General features: G+C 39.6%; 1 pseudogene across 1 annotated transcript; it reads left to right on the plus strand.

Moving 5' to 3' along the window:
- Positions 1 to 986, plus strand: LOC308350757 (olfactory receptor 4C46-like; annotated as a pseudogene). Its single transcript has one exon. The product of its transcript is annotated as an olfactory receptor 4C46-like (transcript).
- The last annotated feature ends 19,338 nt before the right edge of the window (positions 987 to 20,324 follow it).

Below are 20,324 nucleotides of genomic sequence, written 5' to 3' on the forward strand. Positions count from 1 at the left end.
ATGGAGAATAGGAACAACCTGAAAGAGTTGGTTCTACTGGGCCTCACAGAAAATCCAAAGATGCAGAAAATCATGTTTGTTGTGGTGCAGGTTATCTATATCATCTCTGTGGTAGGTAATGTGTTCACTGTGGTCACTATCACTGTCAGCCCATTTTCAGGGTTCCCCATGTCCTTTTTCCTGGCCTCTCTCTCTTTCACTGACACCTGCTATTCTTCTGTCACTATCACTACAGTGATCTTAGATTCACTCTGTGGAAAGAAGACCATTCCATTTAATGCCCATATTACCCAAATATTTGGAGAGTATTTTTTTTTTTTTTGGCGGTGCTAATGATATCCCGCTTACTGTGATGGTGTAGGACAGCTATGTAGCCATCTGCAAGTCATTGCACTACATGACCATAATGAATCCATGGGTTTATGGCCTGCTAGCAGGAGAGGTGAGGGTGGGAGACTTCCTACAACCATACAAGTCCTTTTTATCATCCCATTATCCTTCTGTGGCCCTAACATCACAGATCACTTCATGTGTGATCTGAACCCTTTGCTCAAACTTCCCTGCACAGATATCCATACTCTAGAGCTCTTTGTGGCTTCCAAGAGTGTTTTCATCTGTCTGTTAAACTTTCTCCTCTTAATAGTCTCCTATGTGGTCATTCTGCACTCCCTAAGAACCAGAACTTGGAGGCAAGGCACGAACATCCCTCCATCTGTCTCCCACATGACAGTGGTCATCCTATTATTGTGCCCTGCATATCTGTCTACAGGAGACCCAAAGCTATGTTATCTATTGATAAGACAATTGCATTGTGCTATACTACAATGGTGCCCATGTTAAATCCTTTAATCTACACCTTGGTAAATGACCAGATGAAAAGTGCCATTAGGAAATTGTGTAGTAAGAAAGTTATTTTAGGTGACACATTAAATCTCCTTTCAGTTCTCCATTCATACAACTCAAGCAAAGTCAAAAAGACATTTTGAATGATCTCAGCAAAGAACACAGATGAAGAAAAGAAGAAAAAATGACTGCTATGAATCATAGATTTCACTTTGAGAAGAGAAGAAATGGGTGCAAGAAAAGGAAAAATAATCTTAACCCAAGATCATTCCTTGCATATTTGGACATTTCTACCAAATTTCATTTTAGTTTTACTAGCTTCATTCATGTATATGGATTTATAAGCTTTCATCTTAATTTATCAATTAAAAATATGTTGGAATTGATCTGTAATCTCTATAACAATCCAAAGAGGGAGCCACTGCCATTATTCCCATTTTATAGTTGAGGAAACACAAAGGTGAGTATCAAAATAACTACACTGAAGAGTCAGTGATCAGAATCTACCAGATTTTTCAGGCCATGCTCCTCAATGTTGTGATACAGTGCCAGAAAATGATGATGGAAAGGTGGTTATAGTAGTTACCATTTATTGATGTAAGGATTTCAAAATACTATACATTTGATATAATAGTATAATATTTACATATTATATATAGCATACATATACATGTTATATTATTTTATATGTGATATATCTTAATTACACATGTGTGTGTAATTCTATGCACATTTCATTAAAACTCTGCTCATTTTTATCATATTTGATAATAATGCATCCACTATAATATTGTGGTATGTAACTACATTAGGAATGTAAAAACAATGGTCCACTAAACCCTTAAGGGGTAGGTGACAAATATTATGCTATGTTTCCAAGATTCCTTGTAGGCTTCTGAATCATTTTGTATTATTCACATCACCCGTCTTATGCTGATAAGCCATAAGAAAATGCAGTGCTTCAAATGAAGGATTATTTTAATGTCAGACAGGAATTTTTATTTTAAAATATACACTTATCTCATAATGTTCTTGCCTGCTAACTAAAAAAAAATAATTTCTATGCGTACAACAATGGCTGGTGCATGACAAATGTTGAATAAAAATTAAAGTATAAAGGGACATGAATAAAGTGAACAAAATGTACAGAGAAAAAAATGACTGGGTTGAAGGAATTTTTCCCTTTATCTGATTCAGACTCTGAGACTTCAAGTTAGATCTCTTTGAGAAACCACAATTTGTTGTAATTCCTGGTTAAACTGTGTGATGAGAAACAAATTGAAACAGATTCTCAGTGAAGGAACCAATAGCTTATTTGGATACTTTCCCTGCTCTCAGAAAGATTTCATCATATGATTAGGAGCTGTGTTATTTTTCTCTTTCAATTAGCTTAATTTTGGTAACATTTCATTATGAGAATGTATTGTTAAAAATATGTGGCTCCATCAACACACAAAACAAATTCAGGATAAATGTATTACACATATGCCTTCTATCCATCACTCATTAATCAACAGAAATTTCTTGAGCCCAAAAAAACATATCAGACACATTGATTTCTGTTGCGATTCATCAGGGTTATTGGCCTGAAATTCTCCTTTGTGATGAGGTCTTTGCCTGGTTTTGGGATCAAGGTAATGCTGGCTTCAGAGATAGAGTCTGGAAGTTTTCCTTCCGTTTCTATTATTTTGAAAAAAAATCAGGAGATTAGGTATTATTTCTTCTTTGAACATTTGGTAGAATTCACCAGGCAATCCATCAGGTCCTGGACTCTTGTTTTGTGAAAAGTTTTTGATCACTGCTTCAATCTCGTTACTAAATATTGGCCTATTCAGGTTGTCAGTTTCTTCCTGTTTCTGTCTTGGAAGTTTATAGGTTTCCAGGAATGCATCTGTTTCTTCTAGGTTGCTTAACTTATTGGCATATAACTGTTGATAATAACTTCTGATGATTATTTCTCTTTCCTTGGTGCTAGTTATTATTTCTTCTCTTTCGTTCATAATTTTACTAATTTGGGTCCTCTCTCTTTTCTTTAGGATTAGTTTGGCCAGTGACTTATCAATCTTATTAATTCTTTCAAAGAACCATCTTCTAGGGGTGCCTGGGTGGCTCAGTGGGTTAAGCCTCTGCCTTCGGCTCAGGTCATGGTCCTAGGGTCCTGGGATCGAGCCCCACATCAGGCTCTCTGCTCAGCAGGGAGCCTGCTTCCCTCTCTCTCTGCCTATCTCTCTGCCTACTTGTGATCTCTCTCTCTCTCTGTCAAATAAATAAATAAAATCTTAAAAAAAAAAGAGAGAACCATCTTCTAGTTTCATTGATGTGTTCTACTGTGTCTCTAGTTTCTATCTCATTGATCTCTGCTCTAATTTAATTATTTCCCTTCTTGTGCATGGGTTTAGCTTAATTTGTTGTTGGCATTCCAGTTCTTTAAGGTGTAAAGAGAGTTGGTGTTATCAGGATTTTTCAATTTCTTTGAGTGAGGCTTGGATGGCAATGTATTTCCGCCTTAGGACTACCTTTGCCATGTCCCAAAGGATTTGGCCTAATGTGTCTTCATTCTCATTGGTGAATTGTTTAAACTCTTCTTTGGTTTCCTGGTTGATCCAAACAAACTTGGATGACTTTACGAGAAGGAAAGGAAAGTGAATTGGGATAAATCTGAGAGGGAGACGAAACATGAGAGACTGTGGACTCTGAAAAACAAACTGAGGGCTTTGGAAGGGAGAGGGATGTGGAGATGGGTGATCCCGGTGGTGGGTATTATGGAGGGCACATACTGCATGAAGCCTTTGGTGTGGTGCATAAACAATGAAACTTGGAACACTGAAAGAATAAAATACAATTGATTAAAAAAATAAAAAAAATTAAAAGGGTCAAACACCAAAAATAATAATGATAATAATAATAATAATAATAAAGAATGGATTCTTCATTTAAGATCCCCTTAACCATCCCAGGAGGGTCAAAAAGATACACCTTTTATCATGGCTGTGACAAATACATTTGGCACGGTAGTCCCAGCACCCATGAAAACCTTTGTGATCACTGTTTTTTTGTAGACCAGACTTTTAGTGTCACTAAATTGGGAAATCCCAATGCAGTGAGATATAGTTGATCCCAGAAAATAGTGGCCATGTTGAAGTACTCAAGCTCCTCTATGGGAAGGTAAGCACGCTTCCCATAAAGGAGAGAAGATGCAATACACCAATGAGATAATCAATACAAGCAGACTAACAGTCTTGGGGTAGTTTTTGACAGTGTTCTTAGAAGTAAAATAGAGAGGAAGCCTATTCAAGTCTTGCTTATCCAACATAGCAAAAAAGGTCTAGGTTAAGTAAAGAGAAGTCTAAATCATAAAGTCAGAGAATCATGGCTTCACAATAATTTGCAGACTGGAAGCAGTATATGGACTCAAATTTGTTGAATAAATTGGAGATTGAATTCCCTTGAGAAAAGACCGCAGGATAATTTTATATATTAATCTTCCCCTCAGCCTTCCCCAGGGGAGACCTGAGGCATTCTCTCAGTCAGGTTGTGCATTGGAGATAAGAACAGAAGCATCTTTCAGGCACTTCTGGAAATACTGACCTGAAACTGATTCCAGGAAACCCAAAATGACAGGATGATCCACCAGTCAGAGCAGGAGCTTATGGAGGAATGTGCTCATTGAAGCTTTAGCTCAGGCCTAGTCTGTGTTGTAGGCAATAAGTCAATGAACTAATCCTATGGTCACTTTCCCAGTTCCAGAACGCATTATTTGAAAAGACATATTTGCAAATGGCAGAATTCCCACATTGGTTCCCTGACATGCAGGTTATAATGGTGAAAAGACAAGTGGAAGCCTCTAGAACTGCCTCTATTGAGGGAAGTAGTATACCAAAAACAAAACCACCCCCCTGGAGGAATCATGGAGATTTGTGCCACCATCAAGGACTTGAAAGATGCAGAGGTGGTAATTCCTGCAACACACACATTTAACTTATTTATTTGGCCATTGCAGGAGAGAGATGGATCTTAGGGAATGACAGTGGATACTTACAAGTTTAACCAGGTGGAGACTCAAAGAATTGCAACAGCTATAGCAGGTGTGGTTTCCTACCTTCAAAAAATTGACAGATTTTCTGGTACCTGGTATGCAGTGCCTGACTTGGCAACTGTTTCTTATCTCCCTGTCTCTAAGGACCATCAGAAGCAGTTTGATTTCAGGTTACAAGGCCAGCAATATGTCTTCCATGCCCGACTGCAGGGGTGTGTCAACTCTGCAGCAGTATGTCATAATTTAGTTCATAGACACCTCAATTGCCTTTTATTTTACCATACTGTACCAGTATGTGCATTATATGAGTGACATTATGCTGAGTGGATCTAATGATCAAGACATATCTACTGTAGATTTACTGGCAAGACATTTTTGTCAGAGAATGGAAAATAAGTGCAATTAAAAATCAAGGGAATAAAACACAGGGAAACGTCCAGGGCCAGGTGTATAAAGCATATCAAAATATTTATTCTGAAAGAAAACTAAAACACGATAGAAGCAGAGAGGGAGGCAAACCATAGGAGTCTCTTAACTATAGAGAACAAACTGTGGGTTGCTGGAGGAGATGGGGGTGGCTAAATGGGTATTTTAATGATGGACATTAAGGAGGACAGTTGATGTAAGGAGCACTGGGTGTTATCGGCAACTAATGAGTCACTAAATTATCTCCCAAAATAAATAATACTTTGTATTTAACTAAATTGAATTTAAATAAAACCAGAAAAATAAAGATATCTCTTTGAAGGTAAAGCTTATCTTGGTCCATCTATCCCCTCCAACATCAAAAAGATATAAAATACCCAAAAGGACTCTTTGGACAGGAAAGGTAAAAGCTTTTTTTCTTTGGGTGTTTTACTTTGGCCTATTTTTCAAGTAACTCAAAAAGCTGCCAGTTTGAGTTGGACTAAGGACAAAGCTCTGCCACTGGTCCAGACTGTGGTGCAAGCTTCTATTCCACACGAGGGTCAAGATTCCACACAACCAAAGGTTCTTGAAGTGTCAGTGGAAGGAAGGGATGCTATCAGGGTCTGGCCATCTTCCATATATGGATTGCAATGCAGAACTTCAGGATTTTGGATCAAATTCCAGCCATCCTATACAGATCATTACATTCCTTTGGAGAAATGGCTCTTGGCCTGATATTGGGCCATACTACAGAATAAGGCTTAACTATGGGCTACAAGTTTCTGTGAAATTTGAACTGCTCATCATGAATTTGGTGTTTTCAGATGCAGAACCATAGAGTTGGTGTCCAAAGCAGCACTCCGTTATGGAACAGACAGTCTCCTTTTATATATGTTTTTTCTTTCCATGTTACAGATACCTGAAGTTCAGAAGCAGATGATCCTCCTTCTGACACTATGTCAGAAGGTCAGTGGTAGTCTAATGCTACAACACAATGCCTGTGTCATTCACCACAGTTCATCTCATCAGAACAGCATTTTATCATCTCACATCATCAAAGGAGTAAGGGGGAGTACAGTACACTCAGGTATATTGAAAGAGAGAGACCATATTCAGATAATTTAAAAATATATATATATATTATTGAGACTTTTTATATTAATTTTTTATTGTTATCTGTCAGCTTGCCTAATTTCTATATTGATCCTTATCACAAGGATGGATGTATAGAAAAAAAAAACATTATGTGTATAGGTTTCAGTAATATCCATAGTCTCAGTCACCCACTGGGGTCTTGATTTACATCACTCTCCCCACATAAGGAGGGGGTACAATATAGGTGATCTGTCCCAAGCAGGAACTGAAGAAAATGTTACACAAAGAAGTGTCCAAAATCTCACACTCCCCACTTTTGCTACCATGCTTTCTCTCTCCCAGCCTACACCGAAGTCCTTGTTGGGAATTCACTATGATCAAGTGACAGAAGAAAGCATTTGGCCTGATATATAGAAAAGTCAGCAGTGAAATGTAGGTGCAACTCAAAAGTGAATAGATAGAACACTACATCCCCATTACTGAAAAATCCCTAAAGGTCCATGGTGAAGGGAGTTTCTCTCAATGGGTAGAACTTGACACAATGCACTCAGTGTTCACTTTCTTTGAATGAGAATTGGCTGGATGTAGAAAGTATACTGATTCATAGGTTTTGGACAAAGTTTTGGCTGAATAATCAGGGACTTGTAAAAACAAACAAACAAACAAACAAACAAACATTATTGGAAAACTGGTAACAAGAAAATTTGAGGAAGAGTCATGTCTCCATACCTCTCTGAATGAGAAAAACACACAAACATATTTATGTCCATTGTGGATGCTCTCCAAAGCCTGACTAGCAGAGGAGGATTTTAAGAATCAAGTGCAAGGAATGACCCAATTGTTGCATACAGGTCAGCGTATTTCCCATTCACTCTTGTCATTCCCCAATGGGCTTACAAAGTGATCACGGTGGCAGAGATGGAGGTTGTACATGAGCCCAACAGCATACACTTCCACCCACTAAAGCTACCATGGGCCTGACCACTACCAAGTGCCAACTCAGCAGATGAAACCTGAAGTCCCCAGTGTGGCAGCATTCCTTGGCATGAACAGCTTGGGTTCAGGTGGATTCCATTGGAATGTTTCCATCATGGAAGGGCAGTGTTTTGTTCCTACTGCCATAGACACTTCCTTTGGATAGGGAATTGCATTCCCTGCATGCAATGCTGCTGACAAAACTACTATCCGTGGACTTAGAGAATTTTGTCATCCAAAATCCTAGCATTTCATACAGCATTACTTCTGATCAACAATCTCACTTCACAGCAAATGAACTGCCACAATTGGCCCATGATCATGGAATTCACTGGTCTTATCATATTTCCCACTATCTTGAAGGAATTGGCCTGATGAAATGGGAGAATGACATTTTACAGAATCAGTTCTAGTATGAGCTATGTAGCAATGCCTTCCAGGGTTGGAGCAAGAGTCCTCAGTTCTCAGGAAGGCCATATATGCTCTGAATCAGCATCAATTTCATCTTGCTCTTCCTCCCATAGCCAGGTCCTGTAATCAAAAAATAGAAATGGGAGAAGCACCACACATTGTTACTCTTAGTGACTCACTAGCAAAAATTTTGCTTCCTATTCCCATTTGCTTATTCTCTTCTTGCTTTGAGGTGTTCATTCCAAAGGGAGAAATGCTTCCAACATGATACACAACAAGATTCTATTGAAAAGAGTGTTAAGACTGCTGCCTGACCATTTTGGGTAGCTTATGCCTTTAAATCAATAGGCACATAAGGTTTCTGTGCTGGTTTGGGTGAATGATCCTGACAACCAATGAGAAACTGGACTACTGCTCCACAATAGAGATAACAAAGAGCATAGCTAGAATCCTGGAGTTCCTGTAGACACTTAGTCATCATGTTCTGTGCTAAGGTCAATAAAACTGCAGAAACCCAATCCAGGTAGAGCTATTCGATACCCAGACCCTTCAGTAATGAAGGTTTGTGTCACTCCAGAAGCTAATGAACCACAACCAGCTTTGGTGCTTGTTAAAGGTACATTGAATACAGAACGGGTAACAGAAGAAAGTAATTATAAATAAACCATGTGACTGTTACTAAAATGAGGCCTGTAATTACTGTATTTACTCCTTATATTATGAAAATTCTGTCTGAATATATATATATACATATACACATATATATATAATATCTTTGTTTTCTTCCCTTTCTTAATAACTTATCATGAAACTGAAGATATATTGATATTCTGCCCTATATTTTAGTATTTAATTTTCCATCATAGTTTTTAACTAACTAAATATCAAGGAGAAAGTCAAAATCACCCCCAAATTTTACTTTTTCTTCTTGTGGAGGTTTTAGTGTTTTTCGTTAGTATACAGGATTGTTATATGATGTTAGTTGGTGTTATAACCATCTGTAGTGTTTATTGGAGGTTAAGTATGATTTACAGAGATGTGTATAGGTGCTACGTGGATAATCAATGGGCTTCTAATGTTTAAATTTATGTGCTAACTTGAATAGCCCACAGGGTGCTCAGATAGTGCCTTGACTATTGTTTTGGATTATGACTTTGAGATTTTTCTGGATGATATTAACATTTGAGTTGGTAGAGTGAATAAAGTAGATTGTTCTCACTAACATAGCATCCTCATCTAATGAAATGAAGGCCTGAACATTACAAAAGGCTAACCTCCCCTGAGTAAGAGGGGATTCTCCTGCCTGAGAGCTTTCAGACTGAACCATTAGCTCTTCCTCTCTGATGACTTGTGCTCTGACACATTAACTCTTCCCTGATTTTACACTAGCCTCCTGCCAATGGACCTGAACTAGGACATCGACTCTTTCTGGTTAACTGAAGTTTCTGGTGTTTAGACTCAAAAGGGGACATTGATTATGCAGATTTTGGACTTGCCAAATTCCATATACACAAAAGCAAATTATTGTGTGTGTGTGTGTGTGTGTGTGTGTGTGTGTACAGAAAGATAACAGATCTTCATGGATCAAGAGAATCAATATCGTTCAGATATCAATAATATCTGAAACAATATACAAGTTATACTACCCCTATAAAAATTCCAATGACTATTTTTACAGACATAGAAAAATCAGCTGAACATTTCATGTGGAATCTCAAGGGATCTTTAATCAAATAAAAATTCTTGAAAAGAAAAAAATTGTATGCCCATATGTCCTGATTTTAAAATTATTATAAAGCTATGTAATCAAAACTATGGTAATGGTGTTAAGCCAAGGACACAGACAAATGGAATGAACTGGAGAGCCCAGAAATATACCATCTCTTTTATGGTCAGCTGAGTTTCTGCATGGGCGCCAACACCATCTAAGAGGAAAGAATAAGGTTTTCAGCAAATAATTTAGCTAAACTGGATATTCAAAATCTAGTTATGCAGAAGAACACTAGATATGCAAAAGAAGGAAGGCAGGGGTGCCTGGGTGGCCCAGTGGGTTAAGCCTGTGGCTTCCACTCAGGTCATGATCTCAGGGTCTTGGGATCAAACCCCACATCGGGTTCTGTGCTCAGAAGTTATCCTGCTGGGAGACAAGATGGCGGGGAAGTAGGAGGAGGCGCCTTTTCAACCTGAACCCTAAAGTGAGCTGATTACCTACCAAAGAACTCCGATCACCCATGAAATCAGCCTGAGATAAGAATTATACACGTCTGGATCTCTACGGGGGCCAGAAGATGCCAGTGGGCAGGTAAAGTGGAGTGGGAACGTCGGACTGATATCGGAAGATAAACAAAAGGGGGAGGGAGCCACCAGAGGCGACGGACTGGAAAATAATACCCCAATACAAGAGTGCCCGGCATCTGGGGACCAGCATTAACTTGGAGTCTTGTTGAAAGCACTCAAAAGAGCAAAGACTCGAGCGGGGAAATTGTGGGAATCGGGGCGGATAGGGATAGGGGCTTAAGTCCCCAGACCCAGGGCAGCATCCCCTGGCGCTGAGCCAGAGAGTGCGGCGGAGAAACCTGGTCTTTGTCCCGGAGCCGCCAGTGCGCCCGAGAACGGGTGGAGTCCGGCTCCCGTGAGGGGCTGGGAGCCACACCAGACGGCAGAACGCGCACCTTACTGGAGATGCTCGCGTGCCTCAACCTCCCCTGAGAGAGGTGCACGAACGCCCAGCCCGGTGTTCTGGGACCCACGCGGTGATAGACCCACGCGGCGATAGAGCCGATAGAGCTGGAGGCGCCGCGCCCCAAACCATCCCCTGGGAGAGGTGCGAGCAAGCCCTGCGCTCTTAGCCCCAGCCAGCGGGAAAATCTCAGTGTGCGATCGCTGCTTGGAACCTCTCTGGCGGTCTGGAGCTGCCCAGACAGCCACAGCTGCCTTGGTTTTGCGTACAAGCAGGAGATCCTGCGTCCCCAGGGACCGTGACTCAGAACCTGCTCTGCCAGCGGCCCAGCGGCTGCAGCACCTGCAGGGGAGCAGACTGAGGCTTCTCTCTGAGAGGGAGGTTGGGGTGCAGTTTTCTTTCCTCTAAACCTCCAAAAACCATCAAAAGCTGTCAAGGCGAGAGAAAAGAAGTGAACAAACATAAAAACCTCCAGAGAACAAAAACCTGAAAAAAAACGTTTTTCTCAGAGCCCACCCCCTTGAGGGGGTCGGGAGGACTTAACTCAGGGAACATCATTGACTGAAAACCCACGTGGCAGCCCCCTCCCCCAGAAAACAAATCAGGAAAAAAAAAAAAAAAAGACTACAAGAGAACAACCACCACTACTTCATAGATACAACTTTTATTTTTAATTCTTTCCCACTATTCTGGTTCATTTTTTTTCTTTTTTTATATAGATAATTTTTTAACCTATTTACCATCACAGTGAGATGTCCAGTACATCAAATTCCATGATAAACTTCTAACCTGAATTTTTTGATACATACACATGTGTTTTTCTTTTGCTTTTCTATTTTCTTAATTTTTAAAAAAAATTTTTAATTTAGTTTAGTCCAGTTTATTCCTTTTTTATTTTTATTTTCTAATATTCATATAGAGTTAAACTTCAAGGTAACCCCCTTTCTCCAAGCAATGCTACCCCTATAGGTGAACCAATTTTTAATCCCCCTTTTTCTTAGGAAAGTTGAGTCCTTTAACAAAGATATCAAGATACATCCAGGAAGAATCAAAATAACCTTCCTCGCCCACACCGAGAATCTATAACCATGCTCCCATCTTTTTCTTCTGCCAGTGTCTCTGTGTATTTATGTTTGTCCGGATAGTATATAAATCTTATACTTGGGGTTCTTCTTGACGAGGCTCCTCCTTTTTTTTTGCTTATATATATATATATATATATATATATATATATATTTTCTCTCGTCATATACTTTTATCAGTCTTTTTGTTTGTCTGTTTTTGTTTGTATATGTCATAAACCTTACCCTGGGGCCCATTTGGGCTGAACCTTCACTTTTATCTTCCCTTTTTTTCCTGTCTCTCTCTCTCCCTCTTTTTTCTTTTTCTTTTCTTTTTTTCTCTCATTTGGGTGGGGAATCCTGAGTGCTCAGAAGCGTTCCAGGGTGCACCTTGACTGCACCACGGTCAATACATCCAGCTACATCTGTCCAGTCATCTCTCACCAAAATGACTAGGAGGAGGAATCCCCAACAGAAGAAAAATACAGAGGATGGGCCTTCTGCAACAGAGCTAATGGCTATCAACATAGACAATATGTCAGAAAGAGAATTCAGGCTAACAATTATCCAGGCAATAGCTAGGTTGGAGAAAGCCATGGATGACCAAACAGAATTGATTAGGGCAGAATTGAAAGCGACCAGAGAGGAGGTTCATAATGTTAGGACAGAGCTGAAGGCCACCAGGGATGAGGTTCACAACGCTCTCAATGAGTTCCAATCTAATCTAAATTCTCTAAAAGCTAGGGTAACTGAGACAGAAGATAGAATTAGTGATCTGGAGAACAAACAAATAGAGAGAAAGGATCAGGAGGAAGCCTGGAACAAACAGCTTAGAAGCCACGAAAACAGAATCAGGGAAATAAATGATGCCATGAAACGTTCCAACGTCAGAATTATTGGAATCCCTGAAGGGGAGGAGAACGAAAGAAGTCTAGAAGATATAGTGGAACAAGTTTTTCATGAAAATTTTCTCAATCTTGCGAATGGAACAAGTGTTCATGTACTAGAAGTAGAAAGGTCCCCCCCCAAGATTATAAATTCAAAAAAAAACATCCAGGCACCTCATAGTAAAATTGAGGAATCATAATTGTAGATACAATCTCTTGAAAGCCGCTAGGACAAAGAAGCTCCTTACATACAGAGGAAAGCCCATCAGAATAACGTCAGACCTGTCCACAGAGACCTGGCAAGCCAGAAAGGGCTGGCAAGATATATTCAGGGCACTAAATGAGAAGAACATGCAGCCGAGAATACTTTATCCAGCAAGACTGACATTCAAAATGGATGGAGAGATAAAGAGTTTCCAAGACCGGCAAGGCTTGAAAGACTATGCAACCACCAAGCCGACACTGCAGGAAATATTAAGGGGGGTTCTATAAAAGAGGAAAAATCCTAAGAATAGCATTGAACAGAAATATAGAGACAATGGACAGAAAGAAAGACTTCAAAGATAACACAATGTCAATAAAAACGTATCTCTCAATAATCACTCTCAATGTGAATGGCCTAAATGCACCCATAAAACGACACAGGGTTGCAGATTGGATAAAATGACAGGACCCATCCATATGTTGTCTACAAGAGACCCATTTTGAACCTAAAGATACACCCAGACTGAAAGTGAAGGGATGGAGAAGCATCTTTCACGCCAATGGGCCTCAAAAGAAGGCCGGGGTAGCGATTCTCATATCAGATAAATTAGATTTTAAACTAAAGACGGTAGTCAGGGATACAGAAGGACACTACATCATTCTTAAAGGGACTATCCACCAAGATGATCTAACAATTGTACATATCTATGCCCCCAATATGGGAGCAGCCAATTACATAAGAAAACTATTAATCAAGATAAAGAGTCATATTGATATGAATACATTAATAGTAGGAGATCTTAACACGCCTCTCTCAGAAATAGACAGATCATCGAAGCAGAAAATCAATAAAGAAATAAGAGCATTGAATGATACATTGGACCAGATGGACCTCATAGATATATACAGAACATTCCACCCTAAAACAACAGAATACTCATTCTTCTCAAGTGCACATGGAACCTTCTCCAGAATAGACCACATACTGGGTCACAAATCAGGGCTCAACCGATACCAAAAGACTGAGATGATTCCCTGCATATTCTCAGATCACAATGCTTTGAAACTGGAGCTCAATCACAAGGAAAAGTTCAGAAGGAACTCAAATACCTGGAAGCTAAAGACCACCTTGCTTAAGAATGCTTGGATCAACCAGGAGATCAAAGAAGAACTTAAACAATTTATGGAAACCAATGAGAACGAAGACACTTCACTCCAAAACCTATGGGATACAGCAAAGGCGGTCCTAAGGGGGAAATTCATAGCCATCCAAGCCTCCCTCAAAAAAATTGAAAAATCCAGAATACACCAGCTGTCTCTACACCTTAAAGAACTGGAGAATCAACAACAAATCAAACCAACTCCACACGTAAGAAGGGAAATAATCAAGATTAGAGCAGAGATCAACGAGGTAGAAACCAGAGATACAGTAGAACGTATCAACGAAACTAGAAGCTGGTTTTTTGAAAGAATCAATAAGATCGATAAACCATTGGCCACACTAATCCAAAAGAAAAGAGAGAAAGCCCAAATTAATAAAATTAAGAATGAAAAGGGAGAGATCACAACTAACACCGAGGAAGTAGAAACAATCATCAGAAACTATTATCAACAGTTATATGCCAATAAGCTAAGCAACCTAGATGAAATGGATGCATTCCTGGAAAACTATAAACTCCCAAAATTGAACCAGGAAGAAATTGACAACCTGAATAGACCGATATCTAGTAACGAGATTGAAGCAGTGATCAAAAACCTCCCAAAAAACAAGAGCCCAGGACCTGACGGATTCCCTGGGGAATTCTATCAAACTTTCAAAGAAGAAATAATACCTATTCTCCTGAAGCTGTTTCAAAAAATTGAAGCAGAAGGAAAACTTCCAGACTCTTTTTATGAAGCCAGCATCACCCTGATCCCCAAACCAGGCAAAGACCCTACCAAAAAGGAGAATTTCAGACCGATATCACTGATGAATATGGACGCTAAGATTCTCAACAAGATCCTAGCAAACAGGATCCAACAGCACATTAAAAAGATTATCCACCATGACCAGGTAGGATTCATCCCTGGGTTACAAGGATGGTTCAACATTCGCAAATCAATCAATGTGATAGAACAAATCAATAAGAGAAGAGAGAAGAACCACATGATCCTCTCCATTGATGCAGAAAAAGCTTTTGACAACATCCAGCATCCGTTCCTGATTAAAACGCTTCAAAGTATAGGGATAGAGGGAACATTCCTGAACTTCATCAAATCTATCTATGAAAAACCCACAGCAAATATCATCCTCAATGGGAAAAAGCTTGCAGCCTTCCCATTGAGATCAGGAACACGACAAGGATGCCCACTCTCACCACTCTTGTTCAACATAGTATTAGAAGTCCTAGCAACAGCAATCAGACAACAAAGAGAAATAAAAGGTATCCAAATTGGCAAGGAAGAAGTCAAACTCTCTCTCTTCGCAGATGACATGATTCTTTATATGGAAAACCCGAAAGACTCCACCTCCAAACTACTAGAACTCATACAGCAATTCAGTAATGTAGCAGGATACAAAGTCAATGTCCAGAAATCAGTGGCTTTCTTATACACTAACAATGAAAATACAGAAAGGCAAATTAGAGAATCGATTCCATTTACTATAGCACCAAAAACCATAAGATACCTCGGAATAAACCTAACCAAAGAGGTTAAAGATCTGTACTCGAGGAACTACAGAACACTCCTAAAAGAAATTGAAGAAGACACAAAAAGATGGAAGACCATTCCATGCTCTTGGATGGGAAGAATAAACATCGTTAAAATGTCTATACTGCCCAGAGCAATCTATACTTTTAATGCCATTCCAATCAAAATTCCACCAGTATTTTTCAAAGAGCTGGATCAAATAATACTAAAATTTGTATGGAATCAGAAGAGACCCCGAATTGCTAAGGAAATGTTGAAAAACAAAAATAAAACTGGTGGCATCACGTTACCTGATTTCAAGCTTTACTACAAAGCTGTGATCACCAAGACAGCATGGTACTGGCATAAAAACAAACACATGGACCAGTGGAACAGAGTAGAGAGCCCAGATATGGACCCTCAACTCTATGGTCAAATAATCTTTGACAAAACAGGAAAAAATATCCAGTGGAAAAAAGACAGTCTCTTCAATAAATGGTGCTGGGAAAACTGGGCAGCTATATGTAGAAGAATGAAACTTGACCATTCTCTTACACCGTACACAAAGATAAACTTGAAATGGATAAAAGACCTCAACGTGAGACAGGAATCCATCAGAATCCTCGAGGAGAACATAGGGAGTAACCTCTTTGATATCAGCCACAGCAACTTCTTTCAAGATATGTCTCCAAAGGCGAAGGAAACAAAGGCAAAGATGAACTTCTGGGACTTCATCAAGATAAAAAGCTTCTGCACAGCAAAAGAAACAGTCATCAAAACAAAGAGGCAACCCACAGAATGGGAGAAGATATTTGCAAATGACAGTACAGATAAAAGGTTGATATCCAGGATCTATAAAGAACTCCTCAAACTCAACACACACAAAACAGATAACCATATTAAAAAATGGGCAGAAGATATGAACAGACACTTCTCCAATGAAGACATACAAATGGCTATCAGACACATGAAAAAATGTTCATCATCACTAGCCATCAGGGAGATTCAAATCAAAACCACATTGAGATACCACCTTACACCAGTTAGAATGGCCAAAATTAGCAAGACAGGAAACAACGTTTGTTGGAGAGGATGTGGAGAAAGGGGAACCCTCTTACACTGTTGGTGGGAATGCAAACTGGTGCAGCCACTTTGGAGAACAGTGTGGAGATTCCTCAGGAAATTAAAAATAGATCTTCCCTATGACCCTGCAATTGCACTGCTGGGTATTTACCCCAAAGATACAGATGGAGTGAAAAGAAGGGCCATCTGTACCCCAATGTTTATAGCAGCAATGGCCACGGTCGCCAAACTGTGGAAAGAACCAAGATGCCCTTCAACGGATGAATGGATAAGGAAGATGTGGTCCATATACACTATGGAGTATTATGCCTCCATCAGAAAGGACGAATACCCAACTTTTGTAGCAACATGGACAGGACTGGAAGAGATTATGCTGAGTGAAATAAGTCAAACAGAGAAAGTCAAGTATCATATGGTTTCACTTATTGGTGGAGCATAACAAATAATATAGAGGACAAGGGTAGATGGAGAGGAGAAGGGAGTTGAGGGAAATTGGAAGGGGAGGTGAACCATGAGAGACTATGGACTCTGAAAAACAACCTGAGGGTTTTGAAGGGGTGGGGTGGGAGGGTGGGGGAACCAGGTGGTGGGTATTAGGGAGGGCACAGATTGCATGGAGCACTGGGTGTGGTGAAAAAACAATGAATACTGTTACGCTGAAAATAAATAAAAAATTGGAAAAAAAAAAAAAACAGAGGAGTTATCCTGCTATCCCCCCCTCACTCTCTGCTTGCTCCTCTGCCTACTTGAGGTCTCTCTCTGTGTGTCCAATAAATAAATAAAATCTTTAAAAAAAGAATAAAGGAAGATCCCTAAACTACACTATAGACAAAATAAACTCCAAATGGATCAAAGACTTAAGTATAAGAATAAAACTATAAAATGTTTAGAAGAAAAAAATAATGACGTATTTTATGTTGGCTAGCTAAACACAACAACAAAAAAAGAATAAAATATAAATGACATAAAAGCTTCAGGACTTGGGCGCCTGGGTGGCTCAGTTGGTTGAGCGACTGCCTTTGGCTCAGGTCATGATCTTGGACTTCCAGGATTGAGTTCCGCATCGGGCTCCCAACTCCTTGGGGAGTCTGCTTCTCCCTCTGACCTTCTCCTCTCTCATGCTCTCTCTCATTCATTCTCTCTCAAATAAATAAATAAAATCTTAAAAAAAAAAAAAAGCTTCAGGACATTACCTTAGGAAATAATTTATTGAATATGACACCAAAAAACACAAGTTACAGAAGAAATAAATAAATTAATTAAACTATCTCAAAATTAAAAATTCCTATGCATCAAAGGCCACAATCAACAGAATGAAAGGTAATTCATGGAATTCCTACAGCTAAATACCAACAAAAGGCGAATAAACATTTCTCCAAAAATAGACATAAATGAGCAATGAGCAGCATGAAAAGATAGTCAACATCACTAAACACACTCAGGCACACTGTCCATAAGAATATAAAAATGTTGAAGCCACTGAAAGGCAATAAGAACTTCTTCAGAGGGGCGCCTGGGTGGCTCAGTGGGTTAAGCCGCTGCCTTCGGCTCAGGTCATGATCTCAGGGTCCTGGGATCGAGTCCCGCATTGGGCTCTCTGCTCAGCAGGGAGCCTGCTTCCCTCTCTCCCTCTCTCTCTGCCTGCCTCTCTGTCTACTGTGATCTCTCTCTGTCAAATAAATAAATAAAATCTTTAAAAAAAAAAAAAAAAAAAAAAAGAACTTCTTCAGAAAGTTAACAATAATGACCAAGTGATCCAGCATTTGCACCACAAAAGCACAGGAAGTGGGGACTGGGAGAGATATGTGTACCCTCATGTCCATATCAGCATTAGTCATGATAGCCCAAATGTGTAAGCAACCCAAGTGTCCATCAACGTATGAATAAACAAAATGTGGAAAGCATACAATGGAATATTATTCAGCATGGAAAAGGAAGGAATTTATTTTTTTTTAATTTTAATAAACATATAATATATTTTTATCCCCAGGGGTACAGGTCTGTGAATCGCCAGGTTTACACATTTCACAGCATTCATCATAGCACATACTCTCCCCAATGTCCATTTCCCCACCAACCTCTCCCATCCCCCCTCCCCCCAGCAACCCTCAGTCTGCTTTTTGAGATTGAGTCTTTTATGGTTTGTCTCCCTCCCAATCCCATCTTTTCATTTTTTCTTTTCCTACCTCCCCCCAAACCCCCCGCTTTGCATCTCTACTTCCTCATATCAAAGAGATCATATGATAGTTGTCTTTCTCCAATTGACTTATTTCGCTAAGCATGATACCCTCTAGTTCCATCCACGTCGTCGCAAATGGCAAGATTTCATGTCTTTTGATGGCTGCATAGTATTCCATTGTGTATATATACCACCTCTTCTTTATCCATTCATCTGTTGTTGGACATCTAGGCTCTTTCCACAGTTTGGCTATTGTGGACATTGCTGCTATAAATATTTGGGTGCACGAGCCCCTTCAGAGCACCATGTTTGTATCCTTAGGATATATTCCCAGTAGTGCAATTGCTGGGTCATAGGGTAGCTCTATTTTCAGTTTTTTGAGGAACCTCCACACTATTTTCCAGAGTGGTTGCACCAGCCTGCATTACCACCAACAGTGTAGGAGGGTTCCCCTCTCTCCGCATCCTCGCCAGCATCTGTCATTTCTTGACTTGTTAATTTTAGCCATTCTGACTGGTGTGAAGTGGTATCTCATTGTGGTTTTGATTTGTGTTTCCCTGATGCCGAATGATGTGGAGCATTTTTTCATGTGTCTGTTGGCCATCTGGATGTCTTCTTTGCAGAAATGTCTGTTCATGTCCTCTGCCCATTTCTTGGCTGGATTATTTGTTCTTTGGGGGTTGAGTTTGATAAGCTCTTTATAGATTGTGGATACGAGCCCTTTATCTGATATGTCGTTTGCAAATACCTTCTCCCATTCTGTCAGTTGTCTTTTGGTTTTGTTAACAGTTTCCTTTGCTGTGCAAAAGCTTTTGATCTTGATGAAATCCCAATAGTTCATTTTTGCCCTTGCTTCCATTGTCTTTGGCGATGTTCCTAGGAAGAAGTTGGTGCAGCTGAGGTCAAAGAAGTTGCTGCCTGCATTCTCCTCAAGGATTTAGATAGATTCCTTTCTCACATTGAGGTCCTTCATCCATTTTGAGTCTATTTTCGTGTGTGGTGTAAGGAAATAGTCCAATTTCATTTTTCTGCATGTGGCTGTCCAATTTTCCCAGCACCATTTGTTGAAGACGCTGTCTTTTTCCATGGGACATTCCTTCCTGCTTTGTCGAAGATTAGTTGACCATAGAGTTGAGGGTCTATTTCTGGGCTCTCTATTCTGTTCCATTGATCTATATGTCTGTTTTTGTGCCAGTACCACACTGTCTTGATGATGACAGCTTTGTAATAGAGCTTGAAGTCTGGAATTGTGATGCCACCGACTTTGGCTTTCTTTTTCAATATTCCTTTGGCTATTTGAGGTCTTTTCTCGTTCCATATAAATTTTAGGATTATTTGTTCTATTTCTTTAAAAAAAAATGGATGGGATTTTGATAGGGATTGCATTAAATGTGTAGATTGCTTTAGGTAGCATAGACATTTTCACAATATTTGTTCTTCCAATCCATGAGCATGGAATATTTTTCCACTTCTTTGTGTCTTCCTCAATTTCTTTCATGAGGACTTTATAGTTTTGTGAGTATAGATTCTTTGCCTCTTTGGTTAGATTTATTCATAGGTATCTTACGGTTTGGGGTGCAATTGTAAATGGGACTGACTCCTCAACTTCTCTTTCTTCTGTCTTGTTGTTAATGTAAAGAAATGCGACTGATTTCTGTGCATTGACTTTATATCCTGACACTTTACTGAATTCCTGTACACGTTCTAGCAGTTTTGGAGTGGAGTCTTTTTGGTTTTCCACATATAGTATCATATCATCTGCGAAGAGTGATAGTTTGACTTCTTCTTTGCC

This window comes from Martes martes (genome assembly GCF_963455335.1).
Source record: "Martes martes genome assembly, chromosome: 10".
Taxonomy (NCBI): Eukaryota; Metazoa; Chordata; class Mammalia; order Carnivora; family Mustelidae; genus Martes; species Martes martes.